At 59.2% G+C, this 15293-nt stretch overlaps 1 protein-coding gene across 8 annotated transcripts in view; it reads right to left on the bottom strand.

The window, feature by feature from the left end:
* APBA2 (amyloid beta precursor protein binding family A member 2) overlaps nt 1–15293 on the bottom strand; it is a 44887-nt gene extending 29594 nt beyond the window's left edge. For 4 of the 8 annotated variants that reach the window (XM_080651608.1, XM_080651614.1, XM_080651613.1 and 1 more), the window contains exon 1: nt 11729–11853. The gene's annotated coding sequence lies outside the window, so the exon portion shown is untranslated. Of the gene's footprint in view, nt 1–6520; nt 6540–11728; nt 11854–12081; nt 12272–15166 lie in introns of those variants that run through there. The other 4 variants (XM_080651610.1, XM_080651609.1, XM_080651612.1 and 1 more) reach the window with 4 other exon arrangements.

The following is a 15293-nucleotide window of genomic DNA, read 5'->3' as shown; positions in this document are numbered from 1 at the left end:
CACCCCCCTCGCCCCCCCCTCCCGCCCCTCCGGTTCACCCGTGGCCGTGCTGGTGTGGCACAGAGAGGGTTTAAGCACCCTTTCAGCGTTCTCTTTTGGACCTGGCTCTTTGGGGAAAATGACTGCTGAGCGTCTGGACCAGGGGTGGGCAAACTTTTTGACTCGAGGGCCACAATGGGTTCTTAAACTGGACTGGAGGGCCGGATCAAAAGCATGGATGGAGTGTTTGTGTGAACTAATATAAATTCAAAGTAAAGGAGCGGAGGGGAGAGCAAGAGAACCGGATAGACCAGCCGGATCCAGCCCGCGGGCCGTAGTTTGCCCACGGCTGGTCTGGACCGACTCTGTTCTCATCAGTCACTAACAGCTCCGCCGGCCCTTGTGGATGGGAGCAGGAGGATGGCGACAGACGTGGATGGGGAAGGGAAGCGTGCTCACTGTCGGAGACGCCTGGGATGGCAAAAGACGGGGCGGGTGACTTCAAAGTCCCCGTGCCCAGCAATGCTCGGCTGCCACCTTGCAGGGCGGGACGCAGACCGGACAGGCCATGCTCAGTCACTCGGTGCCAGGAGGCCCAGGGGCCTCCCTCTGCCTCCTTCTCTTTTCCTAGCCGGTCAAGGCCCGGCTCAGATACCACCCTAAAGTCATGATGCCCCTCAAGCCCCCTGCCATCACCCCCTCAGGTCCCAGGATCCCTTCTTCCCGCCCCTCCCCGCCCCCCACCCCCCAGGCAGCCAGGGGCAACAAGACGGGGCTTCTGAGTCCAAGACCCGACTCCAGATCCCGCCTCTGCACTGAGCCTCAGGCGCTGCGTCAGAACCAGAGGAGATTGCAATGGAGGGGACCGTGGCCACATCACCTGCAGGAAACGTGCGGCCAGAGAAAACCCGACGGACTCTACGTGAGGCTGCTGGAGGGCAGACCTACACCCCAACTCAACCACCACCACCAAGGTCATTTCCAAAGAGACGCCCCCTAGACAGGAGCCACAAATAAAAACCTAGGAATCCATCTAACGTAAATATATACGTATGTACACACACACACACACACACACACACACACACACACACACACACACACCAGGCCGGCACAAAAACACACCTGCTCCTCTGCTCAAAGACATGAGGGAACCTGGGAGAATGAGGTCTCCACGGGCTCTGAGCGCGGTTTTATTTGGGGGGTGGTTTTCTGAGGACGTTTTGACTTCCGAGTAGCTTCCTGAAGGTGGGATGGCTGCTGAGTCCCTACCTGGAGCGCTTCGTACGGCTCCACGACGTCACCAACAGGATGGAGGCTGCCGTCGAGCTTGGGTTTCTGTCTCTCGGCGTCATTTTTACCTCCATGCTCTTACATAAGGTGTTGAACAGCTTTTCATTCACTTACAAGACCATTTGCATTTATTTCTCTGTAACTAAATGTTTAGATCTTTTAGCCATCTCCTTCTGGGTGTTCGTCTTTTCCTTTTAATTTTTAAAAAAATATTTTTTTATTTCAGAGAGGAAGGGAGAAAGGGAGAGACAGAAACATCAAGGATGAAGGAAAAGCATGGTTCGGCTGCCTCCTGCACGCCCCCTCCTGGGGATCAAGCCTGCAACCTGGGCCTGTGCCCTGACCGGGAATCCAACCAGTGACCTCCCGGTTCATGGGTTGTTGCTCAACTACTGAGCCACGCCGGCCAGGCCCTTTTAATTTTTATGTCTCTTATGTTTTAAGGAAATGAGCTTTGTCTGTGATTCTAGCTGCACTTACCGGTATTGTTCCTGGTTTATCATTTGGTCTTTCACCCTTCTTACGATGTCCCCTCCCCCCCTTCATGGGAAGGTGTTATTTCTCCTAATGCAACTGGATTCATCAGTCTTTTCTTACGATGCTTTGCGTTTTGGGTCATTTCCCACTACGGACTATAAAAGAACCCATCTGCATTTCCTCCTGTACTTGTGATAGCTACTAGCTATCAAGACCCCTTTGAAATCTAGGCTGGGAGATGATCAATGATATCAATTAAGCTTTTATCTTAACCCAAGTGGCCACTGTGAAGTGATGAAAATAACGTGTTGGTCTCTGCCCCAGTCCCTGGCACAGAGCGCCTGAAACCGTACAATGTCCTGGGGGTGAAAGAACTTGGAGCGTCTTTGCTCCGATATTTGGTCTTGGGCCTGGTCCCTGACAGAGCTCCTGAAACCCTGGTAATTTATCGGGTGGCACAAGGGTCTGTGCCCTACTGAGGCGATTCTGTCTAGGCTCCAGGATGGGGACTGGGTCACCAGAAAGTGCATGGCATGATCAGAAGCTTGGAATTTTCAGTCAACCTACGGAGAACCAGGAGGTCACGGTTTGATTCCCGGGCAGGGCACATGCCCGGGTTGCAGGCTCGATCCCCAGTGTGGGGGCATGTAGGAGGCAGCCGATCCGTCATTCTCTCTCATCACTGATGTTTCTATCTCCCTCTCCCTCTCCCTTCCTCTATGACATCAATAAAACATTAAAAAAAAGAAGAAGAAGTGACCACTGGATAGGAGGTCTTGGCGGTGCTTAGGGACCTGGATGGGTGGAAGTGTCAGTAGAAGGGATGGAAGTGTGACTGAAGCGGGTGGAAGAGAGGACAGGAGGGGAGGGACTGGAGGAAGCCAGCAGAGACAGGAGATGCACAGCAAACAAGGCACAAAAATGATGATGATGATGGTGATGATGATGATGATGGTGATTATGGTAATGATGGTGATGATGATGGTGGTGATGATGATGGTAATGATGATGATGGTGATGATGATGATGATGATGATGATAAATGATGATGGTGATGGTGATAATGATGATAAATGATGATGGTGATGATGATGATAAATGATGATGGTGATGATGGTGATGGTGATGATGATGGTGTTGATGATAAATGATGGTGATGTGATGGTGGTGATGATGATGGTGATGGTGATGATGATAAATGATGATGGTGATGATGCAGATGATGGTGATGATGATGGTGATGATAAATGATGATGATGATGATAAATGATGATGGTGATGATGATGATGGTGATGATAATGATGATGGTGATGATAATGATGATGGTGATGATAAATGATGATGATGATAAATGATGATGGTGATGGTGATGATGATGATGGTGATGATAAATGATGATGATGATAAATGATGATGGTGATGATGATGATGATGATGGTGATGGTGGTGGTGGTGGTGGTGATGGTGATGATGGTGATGATGATGATGGTGATGATGATGATGATAAATGATGATGGTGATGATGATGATGATAAATGATGATGGTGATGATGATGATGATGGTGATGATGATGATAAATGATGATGGTGATGATGGTGATGGTGGTGGTGGTGATGGTGATGATGGTGATGGTGATGATGATGATGGTGATGGTGATGGTGATAAATGATGGTGATGATGATGGTGATGATGATGGTGATGGTGATGATGATAAATGATGATGGTGATGATGATGGTGATGATAAATGATGATGATGATGATAAATGATGATGGTGATGATGATGATGGTGATGATAATGATGATGGTGATGATAATGATGATGGTGATGATAAATGATGATGATGATGGTGATGGTGATGGTGATGATGATGATGGTGATGATGATAAATGATGATAGTGATAATGGTGATGATCATGATGATAAATGATGGTGTGGTGATGATGATGATGGTGATGATGATGATAAATGATGATGGTGATGATGATGATGATGATGGTGGTGGTGGTGATGGTGATGATAAATGATGATGGTGATGATGATAAATGATGATGGTGATGATGATGATGATGATGGTGATGATGGTGATGGTGATGATAAATGATGATGGTGATGATGATAAATGATGATGGTGATGATGATGATGGTGATGGTGGTGGTGGTGATGATGATGATGGTGGTGATGATGATGATAAATGATGATGGTGATGATGATGATGATGATGATGGTGATGATGATGATGATGATGGTGGTGATGGTGATGATGATGATGGTGGTGAATGAAAATAGGAGAGTACCAAAGGAGATGGGAGTAGGAACTTGCTTCTCTTTTTTCAGACGAGAGGACAGTGTGTCCGTGACTGTGCGGGAAATGAGAGCAGGACGTGGTGCTGGGGGCCGAGAGCCGTGCCAGGGGCATCTGGTGCTGAATGGAGGAGGGTGGCTCTGAGAAGAGGCGTGGTTTCCCATCTCGGTAACAGCGGGAAGGATGTGTGCACAGATGCTGGCAGGCAGCAGTGTGATGGGGTGGGGTCTGAGCCCACTGCATGAGTTGTGCTTCACCAAAAATCCCGGAGAAGCCCTGGCCGATTTGGCTCAGTGGATTGAGCGTCGGCCTGCAGACTGAAGGGTCCCAGGTTCGATTCTGGTCCAGGGCATGTACCTTGGTTGCGGGCACATCCCCAGTAGGGGTGTACAGGAGGCAGCTGATCGATGTTTCTCTCTCATCGATGTTTCTAACTCTCCCTCTCCCTTCCTCTCTGTAAAAAATCAATAAAATATATTTAAAAAAAAATCCCGGAGAAGCCCTGGCCGGTGTGGCTCTGTGGGTAGAGTGACACCTGGGGACTGAAGGGTCCCAGGTTCGATTCTGGTCCAGGGCATGTACCTGGGTTGCCGGTTCGCTCCCCGCCCCCGATCGGGGCACACGCTAATATTTTGTTGAGGGTCTCAGCCTCTGTGTTCATCAGGGATACTGGCCTACCATTCTCTTCCTTTGTAGTGTCTTTACCTGGTTTTGGAATTAGGATACTGCTGGCCTCATAAAAAGAGCTTGGAGTGTGCCTTCCTCTGGGATGTTCTGGAATAGTTGGAGGAGGAGAGGGTTAGCTGTTCTTTGAAGGTTTGGTAAAACTCCCCTGTGAAGCTGTCGGGACCAGGATTTCTGTTTGCTGGGAGTTTCTTTCTATTACTGCTATTTCATCAGCTGTTATCAGTCTATTCGGGTTTTCTGATTCAGTTTTGGGAGATTGTGTTTTTCTAGGAATTTATCCATTTTCCTCACATCGTCCGGCCGGTAGGCACATACCTAGCTGTTCGTAGCATTTCCTGATGCTCTGTGAGTCTGCTCTGCCCCTCGCTATTCCCCGCCCTGCCCACAGATGCCGCACTGGCTCAGGCAGTGCCGCGGGGACGGTGCCACTTTGTTTACTGGGGCCCAGATCTGGGAGGGGGGGGCGGTGTTTACAGGGGCTGCGCCTGCAGCCTTGCCCGGAGCCAGGCTGGGGCGGGCACCTGCTCTCCTAGACGCCCTCCCATCGGGGCTGAGGCTGACCCCAGGACCTTCCTCCACTCCAGCGTCTGTGCATCTTCATATCACTTCCCAAAACACCACTCTGCAGTTACTTCCGGAGACTGAAGTGGGATCCCCCAGGTACGTACAATTAAGACGAAAACTGTAATTTTAAATTACTGCTCATTTGAGTGAACGGAACGCATTCCCAACGCCAAGCCGAATGCAAACAACAGATCCCAATTAACCCTCAGAGGCCTCCTGCAAACGACCCCTCTGCACCCCAGACGCAGCTCCTGAAACACACACAAGACACACCACCGTCTCTCCCGCTTTGCAAAACCAGAGTTCCTCCGGCGCACCCTGAAGCAGCAGCGCTGCCCGTGGGCGTGCGGCCATGGCTGAGCCCGCGGCGCCAGCACAGGCCAGGGGACAGGGCGCAAGGTCCCCCCAGTCAGCCCTGTTTTCCACGGTGGAGGCGTGACATTCACGAATTCACGGTGGCCTTCTGCTGGCTGCCCCCCCCCCCACCCCGTAACCACCCGTTCTTGGGCTCTCCCTCCTGGAGGCCCCGGAACTGGCCACCTCTCGGGGCCTGTGCCCTGACCGGGAATCGAACCATGACCTCCTGGTTCACAGGTCAATGCTCAACCCCTGAGCCACACCGGCCTGGGCCTCCCAACTTCCCTTTATATAGATGTAAGCGGGCCAGCCCCCCCGTAAGTAAAATAGCTGCTACAAATGCTTCCATGGGGGGCAGGAGCGACGTTAAGTGTAGCGAGTGAGTGGCCGGTCCACACTTCCTCATACAAGAACTACCGTCTTTAGGAAACCACCCCCACACACATAGACCCAGCCAAATAACATCTGTGACACTGTCACTAAGAGCAGGACGGATGGCGGCGATTTAGAAACCTGTTCATGAGCATCATGAGCATCGAGGCTGCCGGCGGGGGACCGTCAACAAGACGGTCCCGATGCGCGGACGGCCCACTAGCGTGATCCCAGCCACCAAGTATTGGGAGTGTAGGCGGGGGTGGGGTGAAAGGTCGTCCACAGTGAGAGAGCAAAACAGCGGGCGATTTAGAAGTGGCCACAGGAAAGGCTGCCAGCCCCGACCCGGAGGCCGGGGCCCCAGCGCCTCCGCGGGCCCCGGGAGAGGCGAGCGGGCACCGCCATCCTGCGTGTCAAGAGTCAGCCGTGGCCCGTCTCCTCTCTCGGGAGGACGTCTGAGAGCCCACATGCACAGCCACTCACCTTGCTTCCGAGCCACCAACGCCACGACGCACGCAGGACACCGCCCAGCAGCAGCCTCCGGACGGGAGCTTGGCTTCGTCAGTCACCTCTTCCGGCCGCTGACGGAGTGAGATCATCCCGTTCTCCAAGCAGAGACCACAAGTCTCCAAGTCTATGGGGCAAAACCCGATACAGCCGAGAGGGGAGATGACAAATGACTGTCATCATCGGAGACCAGCAGCCCCATCGGAGCCGGGTCACCTGGACAGCACGCTCCATCAACCGGATCCGACCGACGTCAGCAGCACCGTCCAACCAACAAGAGCAACACGCATCCCTCACCGAGCATCCGCGTCTGCGTGGGCTGCGGCCCCAAGACCGCCCGGTCTGGCGGCTGATGAGCAAACAACAGACACTTACGTCTCCTAGTTCTGACGGAAGCCCACGATCAGGCGCCAGCATGGTCAGGTGAGGGAGCTGTGCGGGTCTGACACGTCTCCCCGTGTCCCACAGGGCAGACGGGGTACTGGGAGGGAATTAGAGAATGAGGGCCTTGCACGTGTCCAGCACGGACCGGAACCCCAACTCTTCTTGAAGTCCCAGCGTGCTCTGTGCTCAGGGACAGGTCACCAGCTGCCTGGCCCCGGTCTGCGCAGCCTCCGGGCTGGGCGGGAAAGCCGAGAGGAACAGAGCTCCACACACAGGGGCGCCCTCATGGGGGGGGGGGTGCCTCCACGCAAACCCTCCTTCGGATGCTGGCGCTTCAATGCTCAGGAAAACCACAGGATGCCGCGTTTCCGCAGCCCACACCCAGGAACCCCCACCACGCGCTTTCTTTCTCCATTTCGATTCCTCCAACACAAGGATCGTGCTGAGCTTATAAAGTACCGACGCCACCGTCTCTTACTGGGCTGTGGTTGAAATCGGCAAACGTGACCCGTCAGACTCCGCACGAGATGGGAGAGGCCGTGCGGGACGCCCATCCCGGCCACCAGAACACCTCCCAGCTGCTCGATCCTGCGCCGTTTGTGGCTCGCAATGACCGTGGCAGAAGGGACAATGTGGGATGGCAGACGCTGAGAAAGACTCTCCAAAGCCAGCGACCGGACTCGCCCAGGGCCCCCGGGACAGGGGACAGGGGACAGGGGCAGAGCGGGTTCGAATGGAGCGCTCGGTACCCTGAATGCTGCCCTCCTTCCCTAATGCCGTCCTTCTCCTTATCAAAGCATCGCGTCTTCCCGGCAAGGCCGGGGCCCAGGCAGGGAGAGGCAGGCGGGGAGGCTCCGGAGGGGAGGGCTGGCCCGCAGGCGGGCAGAGCGGCTGGGAGCCATAGGACGCCGGGCCTGCCATAAGGTACGAGTTTAGAAACGTCCAGATGGCGGAGGAAGGGAACCTGGGCAAGAAGGGGCCTCGTTCCCGGCGCACTCGGCTCCCAGGTGGCTGCAGGGGTGACGTGGAGACGGCTCTGACGGCGGGGACAGCCCGACTGCCGTCCAAATGTCCCCGAGGGAATTTCTCTAAAGGATCCGAATGCTCCTCGTTGGGGCGGCCCGCCTCCCGCCCCCGCCAGGCTGTCTCCTGGCTGCGGCCACAGTTGCCGGCTCTGTGCCCCGAGCGCTCGGCTCCAGGATTCCCGATGGAACACAACTCGGGGCCGGGCCCGGTATGGGAGAGGAGACACGGGAGCCAAGCTCGCGCTGAACGGAAGAACCGCACGCCTGGGGCTCCATTCGCTCGTTCACCCAGCAAGCAGCCTCAAAGGGCCTGGAGGGGTCGGGCCGGGCGCACGGCCAGGGACACAGAGGTGAACCAAGCCGTCACGTGGGCGTGGGAAGAGACAGACAGAAACCAACAAGTCCTGCACGTCGCTCACCCTGCACGTTGGGTGTGCAGGAGAAACGTGAAGTGGGGTTCTGAGAAAGGGGGGGCGATGCTGACTGACGCAGGCTGGTCGGGAAGCCGGCACAGAAACAGAGACTCCAGGTCCGTGAGGGAGCAGCCAGGTGGACGTCTGGACCAGGCGCATGCGGGTGAGGAACAGCAGGTGCAAAGGCCCTGAGGTAAGCATGAGCTTGGTCATCTGAGGACCAGGGGAGATGCGGGACAGAGCCACAGTCAGCTGGGCCATCGAGGAGGGACGTGAGGGTCCCGGGTCAAGGTGGCAGGGCGGGATGGGGTGGGGACAACGTGTGGCTGTCTGCTGGGAACCTGGACGGCTTGGAGGGACCACAGCTGGGAGCAAGGGAGGGAGCTGGGGAAAATCAGGCATGGAATGTGGGCGTGGAGTGGGCACTGGAGAGCCACTGAGGGCTCGAGCGAGGGACACCAGGCCCGGCCGGGGCCCAACCCGCCAAGGGGCAACCCCACAGCCGGTACGGAAACCCCACATCACGCGGCAATAGCTCCCCACCGACGCGTGCGGCTCCCGAGCCCCTGGGGGAGTCTGGAACCTCACAAGCTGTGTGACCTTGAGGTCCCTGTCCTCCCCGCGCTCCCTGTGCCTGGAGAGAGGACGGGACGGAGCTGGGGACGGGCGGCAGGAGAGGAGAGGAGAGGAGACTCGCCCACGGCGGCTGACTCAGCCTGTGCCAGCAGGCGGCTCTGAGACACCAGCTGGACCCAACCCAGGTGGAGGGCGGGGCCTCGGGGAGGGGGACGGAGCCAGAAGTCCTCCCCGCGGGCACGCGGCCCGGCCACCTGGGCCACCTTTTGGTGAGCCGTTGCCTCAAAGGTGACCCACACTGGGACCGAGCTGCGTGGCCACGTCGCTCCCCACACGTCCCCGTGCCTCACGGCCACCCAGCAAGGGCAAGGGCGCTCTCTCGTCGTTTCTCTAAAGCAGGGGTGGGGAACGTCCAGCCCGTGGGTGTGCATGGCCCGAGAAATCATTCGGTCTGGCCCCGCCCAGGCACGAGGGGTGAGTTAATTAGCCATTTGGCCAAAAAGAGCAGGCCGATTTTAACGCGGTGATTTTGTACGGCGCACGGATGACGTTATCAACACCCAGATGGCCCAGGCGGAGACCAAGGTTCCCCACCCTGCTCTACGGCCAGGTTGGCCCTTGTTCCGGAAGGCCCTTGGGGCCAGCTGGCGGCGTGTCCGTGTTCGGGGCCTCTGCGCCCACCTGCCCTCGAGCACTCGCCCAGACGAGAAAGGCCTCTCCACCTGTTCAGACCGCGGTGCCACCAGAGCCCTCACCTGTGCAGCCGTCAGGTGAAGAGGCAAAGCCCAGGGCGGGACCAGAGGGCCTCCGTGCCAGCTCCCCGCCGAGTGCCTCTCCCGAGCCGCCACGGTGTCCGGGAACCACCCCGGTGTCTGAGCGCGCCGGCTCTCTCGGCCCGCAGGTACGGCTGGTGTCTGACAATCAGCTCGCTGCTCGTTAGCACTGCTTAGCGGCCTTGGCTAAGTGGCTTATTTATGTGCCTCCGCTTCACAACCCGTCCCCACCAGTTATTCCTGTGAAACTATTTTCCTTTTTTAAGAAAAGGGGTTAAGTACTCAAGGGACAGCTACGCAGACACGCGAACAGGTGGGCAGAGGTAGAAGGGAGCAGGGAGTTGACTGTCACCTACTGGGCCCTCCTGCCAGCACCCACCTCGCCCCTCACACACACACACACACACATGCACGCATGCATGCATGCACACGCACACGCGTGCATCTGGTGCAGCCCACACTCCTCCCAGGCACCGAAGCCCGGACCCAGGAGATGGAACGGGGGGAGGTGCACGGCCGTGCTCCCCAACAAATGCCCGAGGTCTGCAGAGACAGACCCCACAGAGGACTGTCGGGGTGCCCCATCCGGCCCAGCTCCGGAGGCCACCCCCAGGGTCTCCCGTCCAGTGCTGGTGGCCCCCACCAGGAGGCGGCCAGCTCAGCAAGCGGACCCCCACAAGCTCCAGCTCGGTCTCTGATGCCCTGGACACAGGTCTGTGTGGCTCTCCACCCAGGAGACCCTCTCCCGCCCAGCTACCGATGGGGGCTGCAGAGCCAGCCCCCAGGAGTGAGGGCACAGGGCGGGGAGCCCTAGCAGCTCCGGAGGAGGACACCAGGCCTTGTCCCCGGCCTGGGGGACTGCCCGGCAGAGGGGAGAAGCCCCCGCCCCGCCCCCTCACCTCACCAGTAGGACCCCTAACCCAGAGGCCTGAGCCGCTGGCCACCCACAGGCTCTGGGCACCCGCAACGTGCCCCTCGGGAAAGTTGTTCCCTTGCACCCAAGAACCTTTCTGAAACAACTGTTCTTTACCAAAGAAAAGGGGGGAAAATTCCAGAAAGGGGGCAGAGGTGGAAGACGCCAGAGACGGGCTCAGCCCACGGGACCAGGCCCTGGAATGGAACCTCACGCTCTGCAAAGCCAGTGGTGAGACGGCTCAGCCACAGATTTGTGTCTGGCCCCCACGGGCCCAATGTGAACGGATACGGGAAAAATGCCGTCTTTCTGGTGGCACCTAAGTTAAGACAAGGAGGGTCCATTCTCTGTGAAACCGGGGCAGGGTGGCCTCCCGCTGCTCCGGAACGCCTGGGCGCGGGGTCCCGGGCAACGCGTCCCCAGCCCAGTCTCCGCACACAGGCCCTGGCGCAAAGCCCAGCGTGCCCCGTGGGGGCTCAGTGTTGGGGGGAGGCTCAGTGTCGGCTGTGACCACCAGTCAGTGCTCCCACCTCCCGGCAGCAGCGGGAAGGAGCCGGGCCAACCAGACAGGACCCGCTCGCTCTGCCCCAGCCCCAGCGCCGCGCTGGAGGCCCAGAGGCCCAGGTGTGCGGAATTTTAATTGAGGACTTTCTCCCGCATGGTCTCATTAGACAGCGAAAAAGAGGAGGGGGCGAAGACCCGGGCTCGGCTTCCCGGGAGCCAGGGAACCCCGAGGCGCCCCCAAACTCGGGAGTTGCCGCCGGGAGCAGGGACTTAGTGCCAGCGCCCAGCGGGGCTGCCAGGCGCATAGAGACCCCAGCCCTGCGGAGCCCGTGCAGACAGGCCCCGCCGGCCAGCGCCCCGCGTCCGCGCCGGTCGCCCCTGGCCACGGAGCCCCCCGCCCAGGATGCGCGAAAAGCCGCTCGGCTCCGCGGGTCCAGGGGGCGCCAATCCGCACCCTCACCCGCCAGGACGCCCGACCGCCCCGCCGGGTCCGAGGGACAGAGCTGGGGCCCCGACCACGGGCCCCAGCCACCGCGCCCCTCACCCAGCTCCCTCGCCGGCCCGCGCCCCAGGCTGCAGCCGGGGCCCCCACTTACCTGGCTCGGGCGCGGAGCTGCGCGGCCGCAAGGCCACCCCCGCCGCCACCGCAGGTCTTTGTGAGCCCGCGCCGTGCCGCGCCGCACGCCGCCCGGGAAGCTGGATGGCGGCGGACGCGCCCCGGACGCGGCGTGAGCACGCAGGGCCGCCTCTGCCGCGCGCCCCGCACCGGCCTCCCCCCCACCCCTGCCCCCGCCCCCGCCCCCGCCCGGGACGTGGCTCGGAAAACGCCGGCGGGCCACCCGCGCGCGCGCGGCGGTAAGAAAGGAGGACAAAGATGCGGTCGTGCCCAGCCCCTCCCCCCGAGCCCTCGCCGGGACAGTCGGCGGGGCGGGCGCACGGGAGGGCGCACCTGGGGCCGGGTCCTGCGGGGCTGATCTCGGGGACCCTGGCAGCAGCTACGCCCCAAGCGTCCGGGCCTGGGGAGCGCGCAGATCCCCGGGCGCGCCCCAGACCTGCCAGATCGGGATCCTGGGGTCTGGTCCTCCGGAGCAGAGCGGGCGATGGAGGCTCCGCGGCGCCCGCACCCGCCCCGCGCCGCCGTGCTGCCCCCTGGTGGTTCGGGAGCGTCTTTGTGCGGCGCGCAGGGGCCCTGGCGACCGCGCCCTGCTCGGTGCTGGGAGGGCAGTGGGCGTCCAGCGAGAAGCCCTCGGGGATTGCAGCTCCGGAAAGCGCATCAGCGAGGGCTGGTCCCCCTGCCGATCCGCTCGGCGCGAGCCGCATCCCAGGTCTCTGGTCACCACCCATCACCCCCGCTGCCTGTGCCTGGACTGCCGGCCCCCCCACCGCACGGCCTCACCCAGGCCTCTCCTTCCATCCTGAAGGGAGAGGACCCTAACCCCGTCCACTTCCAGAGACTCACACCCCCCCCCCCAAGGAGTGGGCGGTCCACCCCCACAGCCCGAGCAACCCCCACTCCCGGAAGCCCTTCTGTTGTGCTGGAGACGCTGCTGTCACCTTTGACCCCCCTTGCCCTTTCATTCAGTCCCAGGACCACGTGGTCACCTGAGGTTCTGCCTGGAGACCTGCCCGGGGTGCCCGCTCAGGTGCCTCCTCCCCGGAGGCCTGGCCGTTTGCCTTCTGTTTCCTCGTCTGCTGGGTTGGGCGGGGTGTGGGGGACCCCTGAAGCAGAACCGAAGGCCGCAGGAGGAAGGGGAGGTCTGAGTGGGGCGACCCCCGAGGAGAGGGGCTGAGGAAGCTGAGTCCCGCTCTGGGCTAAGCCCGACGTGGTGTGGATTCCCGTGGCCCCGAGCCCTTGGCTCCCTCCCGCTCGCTCGCTCTGCAACCCCTCTCCCCCCTCCAAACAAAACACGTGGACCCAGAGAGCCAGACCCTCCAGTTGGGGGGCTGGTCCTGGTGGGGCAGCTTTGTAACAAAATGCCCTGGACACGGGTCTGTGTGGCTCTCCGCCCGGGAGACCCTGTCCGGCCCAGCTACCGATGGGGGCTGCAGAGCCAGCCCCAGGAGTGAGGGCACAGGGCGGGGAGCCCTAGCAGCTCCGGAGGAGGACACCAGGCCTTGTCCCCGGCCTGGGGGACTGCCCGGCAGAGGAGAGAAGCCCCCGCACCGCCCCACCCCCTCACCTCACCAGTAGGACCACTAACCCAAAGGCCTCACCTACCAGACATCTGGTCGCCCCGCCCACCAAAAGCTCAGCTTCATCGGCTGCTCTGGACCACGCTTTTCCCCAAACGCCAGTGACTGGGCAGCAAAAACTGGGAAGAGCCGAAACAGGTGTGGATCAGTGGATAGAGCGTCGGCCTGCGGACTGAGGGGTCCCGGGTTCGATTCCGGTCAAGGGCATGTACCTTGGTTGCGGGCACATCCCCAGTCGGGAGGTGTGCAGGAGGCAGCTGATCCATGTTTCTCTCTCATCAATGTTTCTAGCTCTCTATCCCTCTCCCTTCTTCTCTGTAAAATATATTTAAAAAAAAAAAAACTGGGAAGAAATGACTCCACGGCCTTAATCGTTAAGGATGGGGTCCCCGCGCCCTCCTCTTCTGGCCTCCTTCCAATGTGGTCAGATCGCGAAGGGGAACCAGACGCCTGTGTGTGCGATGACGCGCGGCCCTGCGTGTCCTGGGCGTGGGCAAGCTGGGAGCTCCTTCCCCCAAGCGCCTGGCGAGAGCCCTTCCCCGGGGCCAGGTCCGGGCCACCCGCTGAGGTTAGCCTCCCGCACCCAGGAGCAACTGTGCTGCTCCCACGGGCCACCAGGCGCAGGCAGCACCCTCGGGACCCCTAAACGGGGCGGGCTTACACCGTCACTGTCCGGTGACTTTTTAAAGACCCTTGGAGTGGCACAAGCGTTTCTCGGTATTCCACAAAACTAGAAAGCCGTTAACGTAAAAGATTCCCAAACGTGACTTCCAAAAAACTCCTGTATGGCAGCCTCCACCACAGCAAAGTCAACAACAAACGAGGAAGGAGAGATGTGCAACTCACATCAGCAGCAGTGAACTTCCCGCATACACAGAGGGACCACGCGACGGATTAACGTGGAACGTTCTCGAGGACGCACTGCTCGTGAGAGAACGAAGAGACGATGTGTGCCATGCGCCAACACGGGTGTAAAACCACAAGGGAAGAGGTGTGAGCAGACACGTGCTCGTACGCCGTCATTTGAAACACGTGCTACCCATCCCCGGGCAAAATTGTTGAACGGTCACTCTTAACCCTGGTTCTTAACGCTTTGGAGAGTAACAGGCCCCTCTGAGATCTGTCACCTCTTTCCCCAGAGGAAAAAAAAATACACCCTCTGACCTGTAGCCACAGGGGACACCTCTGGCACTGTGGGCTGAACCCCACCGCTGCACTTCCTGCCGCCATCTAGTGGCCACGCACGTGAATTGCAGACTTCGTGCCAATACCCTTCAAGCTCAAAGGGGTTCCAGGCCTGGCTTTCCAAAAACTCACAATGCTGCCGAAACCGGTTTGGCTCAGTGGATAGAGCGTCGGCCTGCGGACTGAAGGGTCCCGGGTTCGATTCCGGTCAGGGGCATGTGCCTTGGTTGCGGGCGCATCCCCAGTGGGGAGTGTGCGGGAGGCAGCTGATCGATGTTTCTCTCTCATCGATGTTTCTGGCTCTCTGTCCCTCTCCTTTCCTCTCTGTGAAATATCAATAAAATATATTAAAAAAAAAAAAAAAAACTCACAATGCCTCCGCACACGCCCTAAGTTAGTTTTTAAAAAGAATGCATGCCTTCCTTCCACAGGGCAGATGAATGCTCTGCCGTACAGGTGGGGAGGACTAGGCTGCTCCCGGACTGCGAGAGGGCGCAGGCCGGGCTGAGGAATCCCTCCCACCCCCCCGGCCCCGCAGTGCACAAATTTCATGCACCGGGCCTCTAGTATATGTATTTTTAAACTCCTCCAAGGTGCAGGCTGCAGGGAAAGAAGTGGGATCTAAGCCACCCCACGGTGGCCTTTGCTTCTCTTACCTTCGGGATGTGAGTCGGGGGGGAAGTTCACGAAGCGGCTCACACTCCAGCTGGTCTTCCCAAGGTCCGGTGCTGTCCTCAGAAGACGCAGACACGCCGTGGGAAACGGCGGGAGCCACGTGCCTTC

Source organism: Plecotus auritus, assembly GCF_963455305.1.
Source record: "Plecotus auritus genome assembly, chromosome: 15".
Taxonomy (NCBI): Eukaryota; Metazoa; Chordata; class Mammalia; order Chiroptera; family Vespertilionidae; genus Plecotus; species Plecotus auritus.
This window is presented reverse-complemented; position numbering and strand designations above follow the sequence as displayed.